This window comes from Triturus cristatus, chromosome 6 (assembly GCF_964204655.1).
Source record: "Triturus cristatus chromosome 6, aTriCri1.1, whole genome shotgun sequence".
Classification (NCBI taxonomy): Eukaryota; Metazoa; Chordata; class Amphibia; order Caudata; family Salamandridae; genus Triturus; species Triturus cristatus.
In genome coordinates, this window is record NC_140589.1 from 1,608,870,630 (window position 1) to 1,608,887,606 (window position 16,977).

Here is a 16,977-nt window from a genome sequence, read left to right on the forward strand (position 1 = left end):
GATATTCAGGACATTTGGGATACAAGTAAGCAAGAAGTCAATCACTGAAGGAGCAGTTTTCTCACAGTCTTCTGGCAAACTAAAAATACGCAGATTACTTCTGCGATTTCGATCCTGCTCTTCAGTTAGGTCTCTTCTAAATGAAACAATGGAGCGCTCCAAACTTTGGATTTGTTTACTTTGTTTGTTAGTGAAGTCTTCAAAATTGCTTATTCTCGTTTCGGCATTAGAGACCTGTAATGAAAGGTATTTCAAGTCATTATGAATTGCTGCCACCTCCATCTGAAGCGGATCTGTATTTGTTTTGCTACTTTGAGCTATGTTATGGACCGTATTAAGCTTTAGTAGTATTGCTTCTAACGTTGAGGCAGAGTCAGGACTGCCTTTAGCTGGAGATTCTGGGGTAGGTGAGGTCTATTTGGATCTTTTCAAATTCCCTTTGGAATCTCTGTCTTTAGAGGCCATCCCCCTGCCTTCCGCCATTAAAGAAATTTGCAATGACCACGATCAAATAATGTACAGTACATAGAAAATTTCAGCTAAATGTTATGAGACACAAGTCCAAAACGATGTAGGAATCATCAATAAAGCGTTGACGCCAAGGATGAAGAAGCCAACACCTCTGAGACCAAGCATTAAGAAACCAGCACACAAATGTGGTTTGTACTTAGAGTTGGAACATTACACAGAAAGTATGTATGTTCTCCAAGGACAATACTGACAGCAGGCGTTTTATCATAGATCAATATACCAAGCACAATGATCTATGTTTAGAGATGATGCATTCAGTACCTCTTAGTCAGGACAAAAACTAAGGCCTCGTGAGGAGATCAGACAGCACCTCCAACCTTCGTATCATAACATAGCTGCAGCAATATTCACAAATATAGAGCAATGACACATCCAAAATACTTCATGGATAGTAGACTGTTGGCATTAATTCATATCACAAGGAGTAAGTTGGGACTTTCCATAAGGAATTATTTCATGCAATAAAGTTCCTGTCAGCAGCCGTCATTTTGTGAGAACCCAGTCTAACAGAAACTTCCAGTACTGAAAGATGTAAATTCCAGGGTCAGTGGTCTATTATAAGAAGCAAATGTGCACTATACATCCTATCAGCGTACAAAGTAAGTTCTGTATAAGGCACTCATGAATAATTCCAATTCTTATTATTGTGTCATGATGAAGCTGTACATGCGGGTGCCATTTCGTGGGTCCGTTGAAGACAGAATGCCTCACAGGCAGAATTACCTGTCAAACCAGCACATGAAAAAACGAAAAGCTGCCGACAGCGCTCACAAGATGTTCCAACACTGTCTGCTATCTAAAAGGTGACAAAAAATCACCCAAATTCGAGCATCTGCACCGGTGACCACGCGGAGCTCACAAGCTTGCGCCCATCTTTGTTGTGCACTATGCCACAACCCTTGTCAATAGTAGTCTTATCTGCATAATAACACCCATCCTAATCCTTGATATTCACAACTTATCACACATTTACAGTCTCACTAATTTCACATGTGTTCTCACATTTAAATACAGATCCTTAAGGCACCTAGTTTCGCTCCATGTTTGGCTTTATTGCTACCACGTTTGTAATTTCTGCAATGTGTCACCATATTCTCAGCATTTCAACAATATTTTCCATTTTAAAAGGTCATTTAGCACAGCTTTTTCAGGTCTGGTATTGACCAAGCCCCTTTGATTGTACTAAAATTATATGTATAATATAATTACTTATGGGGACTTTCATCCAGCTCTCTTCATCTATTGGTCTGTTGTGGCATTCAAACTTTACTTCCTCCCACTGCAGCACACAACATGGGGCAGTGGGTCAGCCAACTTCACTCACTAGATAATTTCATTTTGAATGACTGCATTTTGCTCTTTCACAAGGAGCACATCCACACAAAAGGTAGTTCCCTTCAGCAACAGTGGTTTTGTTTTTATTTATTATTATGTTAGGCTTCCTTTTGTGATATCTGGATACTTTCTACCAGCTATTCGGGGGAGTGCAGGGTACATTTTAACTCTATCAGTTCCTGTCTCCTGCTAATAATGTTGTAAATTCCTTTTGGATTGGCCTTTGTTTATCTGACAGCTGCTGTTTCACAGCACTCCAGATTGTGTTCTTTTGAAATTGTTCTTTAGAAACCTATTGTCATTTTAGCATTAATGCAATTAAGTGCATTCATAACTGCAGTCTCCTATATTATGCTGGTACGTATTTGAATAAAGGACCACAGTCCTACTTATAAACCAGTCTGTATGTCCTGCTTGTATGGCTTTCTAATATGCTTTCAGTGCTTTTGGTTTTCATGCTTATATAGACATTTGACTATTTAATTATAATTGAAACTGTGCTGTTTATTCCAGTTTGCTGGTCTGCCCAGCTATCTATCTATCTATCTATCTATCTATCTATCTATCTATCTATCTATCTATCTATCTATCTATCTATCTATCTATCTATCTATCTATCTATCTATCTATCTATCTATCTATCTATCTATCTATCTATCTATCTATCTATCTATCTATCTATCTATCTATCTATCTATCTATCTATCTATCTATCTATCTATCTATCTATCTTTCTATCTATCTAAATCTTTGCAACCCTCTCTATTTCTGTCTTTATAACTCTATCTATCTGTCTTTGCAACTCTATCTATCTATCTATCTATCTATCTATCTATCTATCTATCTATCTATCTATCTATCTATCTATCTATCTATCTATCTATCTATCTATCTATCTATCTATCTATCTATCTATCTATCTATCTATCTATCTATCTATCTATCCAACCATCAAGATATATGTAGCAGTCTGTCTGTCTATCTATCAGTGCTGCAACCGTCTGTCAATCAGTGCAACAATACATATCCATCTATCTATGCAGCACTATCTATTTATCTACGCAGACTAAAAAACTGTGCCCCACACTGTGGAGTTCCACACGAGCAGCAGAGTGCACTAAGTTGCGCTGCTCATACTGATTGGTAGCGCCAGGAGTTTGTCCAGCAATGTAAAATTAGCGCAAATGTCACCAAGTGCCACACAAGAGTGCAAAGATTCTTTAAGACAGAGGACAGAAGCTGGGGCTCATGGAGCTTGTGAAGGCTGCCGGAGTTGGCCGTCGAGGTGTTGGGGTGTGCACGGTCGGCACAGTTCCATCCGTTCAACCTTGACTGTTGGGTGCTCCTAACCTCACATGGCACACGCGGCGCTCGCAGTAGCTCTCCATCCTGCCGAAAGTGGAGAGAGTTCCTCCATTGCTCCTCTGCTGCAAAACGTTTTTGTCAGCTTAGTTAGTTAGTACTGGCCACATTGCCATTGAGCAATGAATTAGGTTAATACAATATTATAAAAGACCATTGAAGGCTACTGAAGGACATTGAGGAGGGCCCCGGAGTCCACAAAGGCCACAGAGGATTGTGTCAGTGGTGTCCAGCCAGGAGTACTAAACTCAGAGTGTTATACTCAGAATCCCGGATAGCAACCTGATAACAGGTCACAGGTCACCGGTGAGTGCGCCAACGGGGAGATTAAGTAAAGCAGCATACCAGGAGACCTTTCAGGTATAGATATAACTTTGGTCTCCAGGAATCCAGGGATATCTAATGTCATAAAAGTGGAGCAACCACCTAATAGGCGAACTGAGACCACTCTGAGTGCATTAGTGCGGCGCGCGTACCGCAAAGTGTGAGCCCTGGCCTCTTGTGGAAGCGGTCCAGCTAGGTCTGGGTGCGGCTTGCGGGTATACCTGGCGTGTCTCCCACTTGATGGTACGGTTTGAACCAGTTTGATCTGAGACAAGTTTAATCAGCACAATCAGTATAACTAGATGAGTTCATCTAGTCTGACAGTCATAGCTTTGGCACTGCAGCATTCTCTCTATGGTTGGACGCCCACAAACTCAATCTATTCACTTGTGATGCCCTCTAGGGTCCTGTGTTCAGGGCGCTCAACTGCCTCCTCTGGATTACCCGAAGGATTGCCAGGGTTCAATTAAGGGCCAGCAAGTTGCCCCTCATATCATACTAGCCCCCTCAAGATAATTAAGACCATCAGACGCAGGAAACCCCGTGGGCTCCTCTCACACCTGAAATCCTATCCCTATGTGATGACGATGCTTAAGAAGGGCGTGAAGAGTTCATTAAGAGGCATGCGGCAAGGGATAAGGCCCAGGGAGGAGACTCTGCTGTAGTTTTTGTGGACGAGGAGGGAGTTTGCATTGCTTTTTCTGAGCTGTCAGTTCCACTTTCCCCTAAATTTCAACATCATAACATTGGCGGAGGAACTTTTAAATCTCCATTAACAGAGGACATTGATGGAAGTGTTCCACTGATAGTGGTGGAAGATACCGAGATGGAAATGGATATGCCTGTGGAAAATGTTGAGGTTCCATCTGAAACAAACTCATTCGGAAATCCCACTAGCAGGATTGGTATCATTGATTGGCAAATCTAGCCCCATGAGTAATACTAAACAGAGTTCTGGTCAATGAATGCCACAGACTGTAAATTGCAGTCGCAAACTCTGGTTTCTGGAGGATTACACCCTGCTGGACATTGCCCTACCATTGGAAAAAAAACAAAGTTTTGGAGGCCAATTTAAAAACGCCAATTACCAGGGAGTGGGTGCAGAGACTGTAATCGGACACTCACGCTAGTTGCCCCTGCATGCCAACTCTGTATAGTAGTACACCCTCTAATGTGTCTCATCAGCATTAATTAGATTTATTTTTATCTGGAGGCATCAGAGACGTCACCAGATAAAGGTGAAAATGATTTTCTGCAAGAATCAAATGTAGCGGATATTAGATTTGGGGGCAGGGGTAACCTTGACAAATATATCTGTTAGAGAGGCTTCTCTCGTCAATTTTATCCTAAAATACAAAACTTCCCATGTTGTTGAGGTAGCCTTTTGAGAAAAATCTTGTCTTGGAATCTAGTGGGTGCCTTAAGGTAAACTCCTTACTAGAAAACGATCGCAAAATAATTTGTCTCCATGAACCTTGGAGCTGCATAGATTATAATTTTGAGAACTTTTTTGTATATTGTTGTGCAACAAAACCTTCAACCAAAGGTCGTGCTAATGGTGGCTTTGCCATTTTACTTGGTTAGATAAAGGTACATGTGGACAGACTGCATCACTCTTTCTGGGAAACGTGTACATTTCACCAGGGAGACCATCTGATTCACTGGTTGAATCAATTTCTTCTTTTGTGCATGAGACCAGTATCTGTGAAGAGTGCACCATGATACTGATGATGGGTGATTTTAATGCTAAAAATTCAAACTGCTGCGCTATGGTTTTTTCTAACCCTGAGATGGAGGACGTATGGTTCATCCCTGAATCATTTGTGCCTGGCCATGTTAGACCAGATAGGCGGGGTTTATCTCTCTTTCATAACCTGAGAAGCTGTGATCTTGTCCTGCTGAATGGCAGATTCCCAGTTGATTCGCCTGCCTTCTTTCACCTTTTACGGCCCACATGGGCACCCACTGATTGATTATATGATGGTATCTTATCAATTTTTTTGTGCATGCACGCAATTTAAGGTACTGCCCACAAACATGAACGATCATGGAGTTCTGTCTGTAGATGTCAACTTTGAGCTAGAGGTGCTGGAACCATGGAACCGTAGGGATGAAAGCATCACATATAATAGAATTAATGGGCACATTTTTTGGTCCAATGAAAACCTCCTTTGTTTTAAAAGGTTTGTAAAAAATGCTTATCCTTGCCCTACTCAAGAAAACTCCATATTCAGGCCCTAATTAGATTGTGCAGAAGCAAAAAGCAAGTTAATAGCACCAATTATTTGGTGGCTAAATCACGGGAGATAAAAAGTCTAAATCGTGAGATTAATGCCTTGATAAGGGACCAATTTAGAAATTCTTCAATGTCCAGAAGAAGTAAAATTAATAGATTGAAACAGATAGAGACATCGCTGTTGGCGAGCTAGAGACACCACTGTTTGTGGCCTGGGGACGTGGGCATCCAGCCCTTGAGATCCTGCATCACGCCGCTGGCCCTGCCTGGTAGGAGCTGATGTGCCGGGTGGTGCCAGGTAGCGGAGTGACTGCGAGTGGCTGCGGGATTGAGTGTGGCACCTGAGCGGGCGGGGCTGATCGGAAGCATCCCCCATGTATATCCTGCATCTGAGGCCCTGTGGGCCATGGAGAGGGACGCCTTTACTCTGCGCACGTGCTGAGAGGAGCCAGGTGCAGAACCTGCATCATCGGCCTGCCACGCCCTGGGCCCGCACGGAGGCAAGTGGTCCCACTTAGTGGTGCTTCCCCTGCCCCCGATGCAGACAGTGGTGCTGGGCGGCATCGGGCGGCAGCAGCATAGTGACCATGTAACTGTGAGATACGGCCTGTGGACCCTCCTGTGCTGACTCCAGGTGGACGGGATGGAGGAGCCCCCCAGCATGATCTTTGGTGTCTTAGGCTGCCCAGACACTGATGAAGTAAGGCCCGTTTGGCTGACTATGCATGTGGCTGCATCTGAGGATCTCCTGCCTGTCCACCTTGCCTTTTGGGTCTGGGCACTGTGGACCGGGGCCAGCTGGGCGTTGGCTTCACTCTATGACCATGTCAGCAGCCAAGGATAGGGTGCCTTTCTCTTCAGTTGCATTCCATGGAGGTAATCATAAGGCACGATATTGGATACATACACGCTGGGTGTGGGCCTGTAATTGTCTTGCTCCAGGCTGTCGGGGAGTGCGCACCGGTGAGACGCCCGGGGACCAGGGCCCCTATATCCTGAGGAATTGACTAGCTGGGAGACTGCTGAGCTTGGACGTGGAGGAGGTAGGAAATCACACTTCCCACCATCCCTTGCGCTCTGGGTGCACACACCTCTAATGACCGTGTCACAACAAGGTACAGTGCCTAGTCTTGTTATTACCATCTTTTCATTATTTTCTTCCACTACATTCAGTCTCTGAGTCCCTCTACCAAGATGAGCAAACATGAGGGCCAGGGTACCCAGCCGGGTGGAAGCATTGTGGGGACACTTGATTCCTTTTTAACTAGGGCGACTTCAGTACTAGCACATGAGATTGAATGGATAGAATGCCATCTATCTCTGGAGCCTTTCCTCCAAAAAAGATCTTCTTTGGGGGGACAACATCACATATTGCCCTAAACCAACCTCTCCCATTAGATAAGGAAGCAGAAATAGAATCATTTACGTGATCTATACCCCTACACCCAGTATTGACAAACATCACGTGTAGAGCATCCACTAGGGCTGCAGCCACGAAGAAGCCACTGGGAACCACCCCTGAGCCTGCAGTAAAGAGGAAAAGAGGCGGGGGCCAAAAATGACTGAAACCTAGGAAAGCTCTGAGATCAACCAAAACTGGGGGGAGCGATGCAATAGAATCAGAACAAGGCAGCCTAAGCCCCCCGGAACCACTAACTTCAACAGCATGCCCTTTGATGAATGAGGTCATGTGGCAGAGATTAGAAATGATGGCTTCCACTATACTGAATCCCATATCATTAAAGCAAAGCCAGCTTGAAGAAAAATTAGCTGGTTTAGAAACCCAGGCCACAAATAATTCCCGTGCACTGGAGACATTACTCGCAAGGACTGGATCCATGACAGAGCCCAAAACTCAATTAGCGATACGCAGAGCAGATCTGACCACAATGCCTACAAAGACGGCGCCTGCAACATCTGACCTGGCCAATCCCTCATCTACTAATCCTGATACTAATCCTGATATCCATATTGACATGACCCCTGGTACAATTGCTGGCACAGCTGGAAGAACTGACCAAAGCCACCCAAGCATGAATCATTCCATTGTAGTGGGGTACTCATCAAACCGCCAAAGAGATCACTCTAATACAGTCTCTACATGTCAGGCCAGAATACCACCGGAGGGGCAGTCAACCTAATCACCGGAGGAATGAAAAATAAAATTCTGGACCTTTGGTGACAGGAAGACAGACTTTGCATCGCCCCCCCAGTCACGGCTCCAGGTACTGGTGTTGGGAAATGTACCACCATTGAAGGAGGGCCAGCAAGAATCAAAAGTCCAACTGATGTCTAAAGCCCTGCATTGGATACAGCAAAATTTGAATGAGGTGGGGGACAGAGGTAGGAGCCTCCTAAGTCAAATAATTGTGGCTAGAAGAGTACCCTGGGTAGGCCCCACAAGGAAAGAAATGTCGGGAGACCGTGTGGTCTTAAATTAAAAAAATGAATTCATTGTTAGATTTCTTTTAGAGCAATTAGGTAATGGATTTTCCAAAAGTTCCCACATTACTGTGTTACCATTGGGATATTTTTATAGACCTTCTCTGTCACTGGTACCAGGGGGCAATCTATAGCATATGGAGAGACAGAGGTACTCATGGCGAAATCCTAGGACACCGGACTTGAGACTGGCGAATAGATTTACACCCTTATCTGACCTAGAAGCATGCGATTGACTACATTCAGTGAAATCAAACTCTCAAGTTATAACTTGAGTCAGGCCATGTCAGCCCCTGTTTCCAGTGAGAGCTTACAGTCAACAAAAACACAACACGGGGCAAATATTAAGTTTCTTAAGATAGCCTTGTGGAATGTGGCTGGTATTGCCCCTAAATTGAGTGACAATAACTGGCTAAAAGTCTGGCAAGACCATGATATTGAATGCTTTCAGGAGACCTGGGCTATGGAGCCAGTGTTCATAAATGGATACCGCTCCTTCCAGACTTTAACTAAACCTTCTGTTTCGGGGAGGGCTAAGGGGGGCATCCTGACATTAATTTGAAATAACCTACCAGTAAAAGTAATAAAGTGTGACATCTCAAACTCAAAATTCCATATCCTCACAATTGAGGTACAACAGGAACCGATATGGCTACTAATACATTTCTATAATAATATGTTCGGCCCAAATATGCATTCTATTGTGGGAGATGTCGACAAGGCAATAGATAATACCCAACATTAAGAATAAGAAGGTAAACGTCATCTGGTTGGGTGACTTCAATATACACCCTTGTAAACAAAATGCATTCCCTGTATGTGGTATGGAGGACATGGGAAGAAATCCAATATATCATTTTACCCATAATGAGTATGGCAACTGCCTAAATAGATCATTAGCCTCCTTAAATATGGGAGTAATTATTGATCGAGACCCCCCCAACAGGTAATCCAGTGGGAACCTTCCAGAGAAATGGGGTTGAGTCAACGATTGATTATATATTATTAACTAATCCCCTTAGTACAAGGGCCACTAAGGTAGGAAGTTGTTTTTCGATTTTCAGTGACCATGCCATCTTATCCCTAGAGCTAAAAGTATTCATATGGGACCCACCGAACCCCAATTGTGACAAGAAGAAATGGAGTCCAACTAAAATGGGCCCCCATTGATAAAATAAAGATGATCCAAGACATTATATCAAATGTATGGGATAATATATTGCTATGCCCAGAACCAGAAGCTGATGCAGGGGAAATGGTGTCTGCCTTTTGCGGCATCTTGGAGAAGGTAAAATTGGCCCTCACACGCACAAAAGCGCCAAACGAAGCAAAAGGCAGGGGTTGGTTTGACTCTCCGTGTGCAAAAGCAAGGAAGGCTTTGATTCACGTTTTGAAAACTAGACTCAGAATCTTGGACCAAATAAAAACACTGCGGGCCTCATATAAATTGGCATGAACAAATAGAAAAAAAGTTATTAATGAGGAGGTTTGAGCAGACCTTGACGAGGCAGCTAGAACGGGAAATAGCTGTGATTGCTGGTAGCTAATGCGCCACCATTTAAAAATCCCAGAGATCCCATAATAGACTCAAATGTATATGAGGAGGCATGGGTTTCCCACTTTGAGAATATTTTTGCCCCAAGTCCCCACTCCCCAATTCCTCCCTTGTCCTCGAAGTTAAACTCCCATGCCCCCTCTCTTTTTCACTCACGGAAGTAAAAATAGGGTTGCCATCATGTAGTATGGGAAAGGTCCCTGGACCGGATGGCGTCCCAATTCATTTTTTCCAGGAGAATCCAGACCTATGGGTACCTTTTTAACGTATGTCCTGAAAAGTATAGCTTTGGTAGGTCAACGGGTGTCATCGTCCCAATCCACAAAAAAGGAGACAGGGCTAACCCAAAGAATTATAGACCAATCTCCCTGCTGGATACAACATTGAAGCTTATGGGCCGCCTCCTCCTCTCTACGCTAGAGGGGTGGGCTAAGGAGAAATATATATTAATCCAGGTCCAGTATGGTTTCCAGCAGGGAAGGGGCACTGTGGATCAGTGCTTGAATTGAGCACTGACCATAGAAAAATACACCAGATTGAAGGACGAAAAGATCTACATGGTATTCATGGACCTCTTGGCTGCGTTCGACTGCGTTGTCCACGCTAAGCTATGGAACATAATGGAGGGGATGGGGGTTGACTAAGCTAAACTAAATTTCATCAGACAGCTGTACTCAAACGCCGTGGCATCAGTCCGCAATACCAAAAACGGAGACTGCACGCGTCCATTTAAAATGGCCAGGGGAGTAAGGCAGGGGTGCATCCTTACCCCATTCCTCTTCTCCATATACACAAATGGAGTTGAGGAAGCAATCACCAAGGCCTCGTGGGACGTCCCCATCTTTGATCCTCAATTGCTACCAATACTGGCTTATGCAGACGATGCGGTGTTGATCGCTAGAACAGGGCTCGGCCTACAATGCTTGATAACTGCGTATGTCTCCTTCATGGACTCTATACATCTGAAGGTAAACCAATCTAAGTCCTTTGTAATCATAGCTGGGGCCAGAAAAAGAGATAAAATACCGTACCGACATGCGGACACTGAACGAATAGCTGTGGTTGACACCTTCCCCTATTAGGGTGTCCTCTTTGACAAAGATCTATCATGGTCAAAGCTGGTGGAAGGAAGAAAGCTGGTAATGGAGAGAAGTACCTCAGCTGTTAAATCTTTTACCCAAAAACTGGGCGCAAGACCTTTACTACCAATAAAATGCATCTACCAGGCCAAAGTAAAGGCGGCAGTAACGTACGGGGCTGGGATTTGGGGTGTGGCACCGCCAACTAATAAGTGCAAACCATTGAGAATAACTTTTTAAAATCTATCGTGGGCCTCCCTCTTTCTTCCTCAAATCATATTTTACATTTGGAGTTGGGTTTGCCCTATATTGCAGATTCAATTCAATTAGCCCCAATCCTCCAGTGGCATTCAATTTGACGGAGGGATACAGTAACACTGACACAAACAATAATAAAGAATTGCTTAAGCATGGACAATCAGAGAATGTCTAGGTGGTTCAGCTACGTGGAGTCAGTGGTGAAGGAGATCGGCCTCCCTGAATTGTATAAGGATCAACTTGCTTGTAGAAAGTTTTCTAGATCAAAGGTCACCAATATGTTCTTACTGATGGTAATGTACAAGCGAAAGGAATTCCACAGAGAGAAACATGCAGTTTGTATATACCATCAAAACCCTCCATTAATAGAGGGAGGGTACTCCTATTTAGTAAATGTTACCAGGCTGCAACACAGATATATATTATTGAGGTTCCGCATGAACATGATTCCTTTGATGCTAGGTTATCCAGAAAAAACATATAACCACTCAGATGTAAGCGTGTGCCCATGTGATAACCTTTCACCACAAACAGAACTGCACCTAGTTTTATTCTGGAGGCTCTATGAGAAAGAAAGGAACGACTACCTCAACCCAATTTTAAAGCAAGCAAATTTTAAACAATGCCAGGTTGCATTATATTTTTTTAGTCGTTATCTGATCTCCGGTTTGCTTTTTGGTAGCTACGTTTTAATGGGCCTGCATGAGAAAGAGGAAGGGGGTGGCCGTCAAGAACCTTGAGCCTGCCATGCGGTACTTCATTTTTTGAGTTTTATTATGTGAAATGATTAATAGGGGGTTTTTATTCTAAGATCAATGATGAACTATTGGCTGATTTTAAAATATTGCTAATATGTATTTTTTACTTGTGCTTTTATGATCATTTTAACCCAATCAAATAAAGATGGAAATTGAATTGAATTAAAAGATTGAAACAGGCAAGAAGAATTAAACTGGCATCGGAGCCTAGAGGGGTGTAAGATGTAAGTTGGGTAAAATTAAGAGAGGTTGCACAGTCTGATGATACTTGCAAATATTAATAGCCGAATTCTGTGACGGCAGTATAAGGCAAAACCCATTTTGATATCTGACGTAGAATGGACCACATATATTTCTCAGTTATATGCACTAAATCCTGTGGGTGTTTGGAATTTAGACTCTGTCTTTGATTCCCTGGTGAGGTGCGACTATGTCTCCCCCTTGTGTGCCGAAATAAAGAGTTACACAAAAGGGGCAAGGTAATCTGGTGCAATGGGTCCTTACGATATTCCAATAGCTATAGTTAAACAGGAAAGTGCAGCTTGGGCACAATTTTTTTGACTGGTATTCTCTTACTGCTTTATAAGTGGGACAGCCCCGTCATCCTGGAAGGGTAGTATTGTGTTTCCATTATATAAAAAGGGACCAAACAATTCCCCTGCGAGCTTCAGACAGATCGCATTACTGGATGCGTCTGGAAAATTATTTGCCAAGAGCATACTTATCCACCTACAATACTGGGCCTTGGGAAATGGTTTTGTCCCCGTGGAGCAAGCTGGGTTCCGTAAACATAGTGGTACCCTTGATAATATCACCGCCCTGCAAACATTAATTGTAAAATATCCTATGAGCAGGGGTATGCCGTTATATGCAGTTTTTATAGATTGCTCCACGGCTTTCGACTGGGTAGACTAAGGGACACTGTGGAGAAAACTAGCCACTATGGGGATAGCCATGAATCTACTTAGGGTAATTATTTCAATGCATTCTTCCACTTGGACTCATTGGGTGGAACTTGGGGCCTGCCAAACAAAACAGAGACCCATATTGGGCTGAAGCAAGGGAACCTACTAGCCCCATTTATTTTCTCTCTTTCTATTAATGATTTGCCAAGTAGTGTAGGGCTCTGTAAAAGGGACCCTCCAAAACTAGGAATTATAAATTTGAGCTGCCTGCTACATGCGGATGATGGCATTTTATTGAATTTAACTCCAATTGGACTTCAAAGATGACTCACTGAGATTTTAAGCTATACATCATCATCATTATCTTTATTCGGATATGCATTATCCATAAAAGTACAAACATTACTCATAATCACATACGTAGTCCATCATCATTAAAATATTAAAAATAAAACTCATCATTAAAACTAATCAGTTAAAGTATTACTAAATTATCCATAACTTGATATCATCAGCGATGTTAAAGTGACAGTGTGCAAAGTGCAAATATTTCACGGAAGAGCAGCTAAAGACGGACAAATCCTTAAATCTCAGAAAGGTTACAGTTAACAGCATTAAATGAGAGTGCATAGTACAAAATGTAAATACAAGCAATATAAAATCCCAAAATACATATTGTACAGCCTAATCCAGCAATCATCAATTCATAGAAAAACATGAGGGAATCGCCATTTTCAGGCAAGTGCACACTCGATATGTTATTTCATCATCTTTAAGCTGGAGAATAATTTTATATGCAACCTTAAAATCCGTTGTGCCCTTTGCCCTGAAAAACGGTATCAATAACTGCATACTATATTTTTGATAAAAAGAGCAAAAGAACAAAAAATGTAACATAGACTGTTTCCCTAAGTTACCACATGGGCAAACCAAGTTCTCAATATTAGGTTGATAACCTATAGGGAAGCACAACAGATACTTTATTGAGCCCGATCTAAGACGAAAAAGAAGGCTTCGCTCCCAGCGAGTAATATCTCTTAAGAGATAACTAATAGGAGAGCATAAAGGAGATCCGCCCTCGCCTGTCATTAAAATATATTGTTTCACAGACACTTTGGCGGATTCCTGGGCGTATCTCGCATCCTCGTAACATTGATATAAAACTTTGCGGATAGTCTTTCCATCAATTCCATCTAATTGCTCAGGATTATTTAAAATATGCTCTAGATTGACCGCAGTCAAATTTGCCCGTACTTGAGCCAGCCAAGGAATATCACCGCCCTTATCACATTTTAGACAATCTGCCAGAATCTCCCTTGTTAGTAAGGCTGCTGGGTTTTTCCAAACCTTTAGCCAAAATAAAACAGGACGGGACCTAATGAAATCTTTCAAGTATGGCATTCTTAACTCGTTATGGCATACAAAGGTGGACGATGAAATTGGTAGGCCCAAAAGTCGCCTGCAGAATCTGTTTTCTTCAGCCTAGACACTTTTCAAATTAATATAGCCCCAAATTTCAACCCCATAGGTAATGATTGGTACACATTGTGTCCTATAGATTTTAAGTAGGGACAGTACCACCTCAATTCTTTTCGGCTGGGGGAGATTTATTACTGAGTTTATGGCTCTTGAAAATGTAGTCTGTCCATAAGCCAAATGTGGTGTCCAGGACCCATTATCAGAAAATTGTAAGCCCAAATAAGGGAAAGTGCGAGTGCATATCAAAGAATCAGGGCCCAAGGTAATAGTATTAATGGAACGTTTCTTAGGGCCACAACACATTAAAAAAGATTTTTCTAAGTTTGTGCAAAGATCCAGATTATTCATAAAAACTGCAAATCCCCTAACTAAAATTCTCAAGGCATTAGGTGTTCGGTCCATTAAAACAGCATCATCTGCATATAGTAAGGCAGGCTGTTTGTTACCATTAATTATAGGGACATCGGTGGTTTGGTTAGACAGGACATTATGAAGTTCAATAATATATAAAATAAATAAGAGTGGGGCGAGAACGCACCCTTGTCTAACGCCTCTCCCGACCACTTTGTCTCCTGACACTGCCCCATCCATACTTATCCTTACTCGGGCCCTTAAGTCCCTATGCAGTTATGCTAAAAAATACACCAAATCTTTATCTAACCCATAATCTAAAAGGCGTTGCCAGAGCCTGGATCTATTAACAAAATCAAAAGCGGACGAAAGGTCCATAAATGCCAGGTAAAGAGGACTGTGTCTGGCGATAGTATATTTCCCTATGATTAAATTAAGATTCAAACACTGTTCCACAGTACCAAGATGACTACAATAACCCTACTGACATTTATTTATTATATTTTCATCCTCTGCCCAAATTCTGATCTTGTTAAATAGAACTCTCCCCAATATTTTAAGGGTGTTATCAATTAGGGAAATGAGTCTGTAACAGCTTGGGTTCGATCTATCTCCTTTTTAAAAAATGGGGATAATTACAGATGTGGACCATGTATTTGGGATTTTTGTTGTGATTAAATTGTTAAAAACATTAAGTAGCAGAGGAGCCCAGAACTCTGGCCTTGATTTTATAAGGTCAATAGGCAGCCCATCCGGGCCTGGGGCTTTATTTCCCGCACTCTGGAATATTGCCTCCTCGACCTCAATCAAAGAAATTTGAATTTAGGTAGGTATAACATTTTCCAGAGTGTCTTCGCATTGGGGCGGGGAGGCATATATTTTCGAGAAATGAGCAAGCCACACTTCACTAGTTATATTGCAGCTTAAGGGGGTAGATGTATTCCCAAAAGCTCTCAGGGACTTAGTGGCAGACCAAAAATTGTTTGTATTATTAAGTTTGGCAGCACAAGCCAGGTTATTCCAATACTCTTTTAAGACCACGTCTCGCCTTAATTTTATTACACTTTTATAATTGTGCCTTAGGGTTCTAATAAGAGTGGGATCTCTAGGGGAAACTGATAAAGCTGCTCTGAGATCCCTATTAGCCCTAGAGCAGGTGTTGTCAAACCACCTAGGGTCAAATTTGTGTAGGGCTGCAGGTCTGGAGATCAGTTCCTTAATGCCTACACATAGTAGAGTAAAAGCAGAAACTGCCTCTGGGTTGGGGTCAGCCAAAGTAAGACAAGTCTCACAGAGAGATGGATACGTTTTTACCATCTTCTGGAAGACCTCCCTACAATCCATACCCTTCCATTTAACTCTTAAACTATCAGTTGAGAGTTCTAAGTTTCCCGCTCCCAATTCTCTTCTAATATTTGGTCGCGGGGCTACCCTTAACGAGACCATAATAGGATTATGATCTCCAAAAGTGGATGCCCTGACCTCTGCCTCAACTAAGTAGTCTTCTAATGATGGAGATATGAAGACATAGTCTATAGTTGAGGCTCGTCCTAGGCCTCTGTAAGTGGGTAATGGATTATCATTAGTGTTTGCAGCTGCAATATCCATCACGTTTAAAAAACTGCTACTTGATAGGTGGTCTAATAGCTCGTATCCTCTCTTGCATATGTTTGGTGTAATAAATTGGGAAGAACGCCCAATGGTTCCTTCTCCTATATTTGCATTAAAATCACCCCCAAGCATATCCCTGCCAGTTTGTACTTTCCCAATAAATTATCCAGATCCTGAATAAAGTTAAAAGGATTAACAAAATTAACATTTGGTGTACTTAAGAAATCATAATTATAGAAATTAATAAAACAAATGGAGCCCCCCAGTGTGTAGATCAGAACTTGGAAATTAACATTCTCGGTGGGAATTAGTTTTACTCTGCCACCTGAAGCAATGCTGACCCATATTGATAAAGCCCCTGAAGGTCTGCCATGTTTAGGATTAGGGGAAATAATATTAAAACACTCATACCCTTCGAGATATAGCTCTTTAGTTGCCCAGGTTTCTTGGAACATAAGGATGTCGAATTTATTTATCATGTTTGCCCAATCTTCTTAATTTAATTTTGAGGCCAGACCTGCCACATTCCAACTCAACACCTTCAATATTGAGTCAGAGCAATCAATTAATTGGGTCATTTCCACCCCAGGGCTGATATTAGAAGTCTCCTTGGCTACTGTATAGACCAATCCAATAGTTTGAGTTTTGGGTGAAAGTCAATCAAGGGTGTCTAAATCAGAAATAGCCAAGAATCTATTTACCGACTGATAAGAAGGGCTGAGGAGTGGACACTGTATAGATGGCGGTTTAT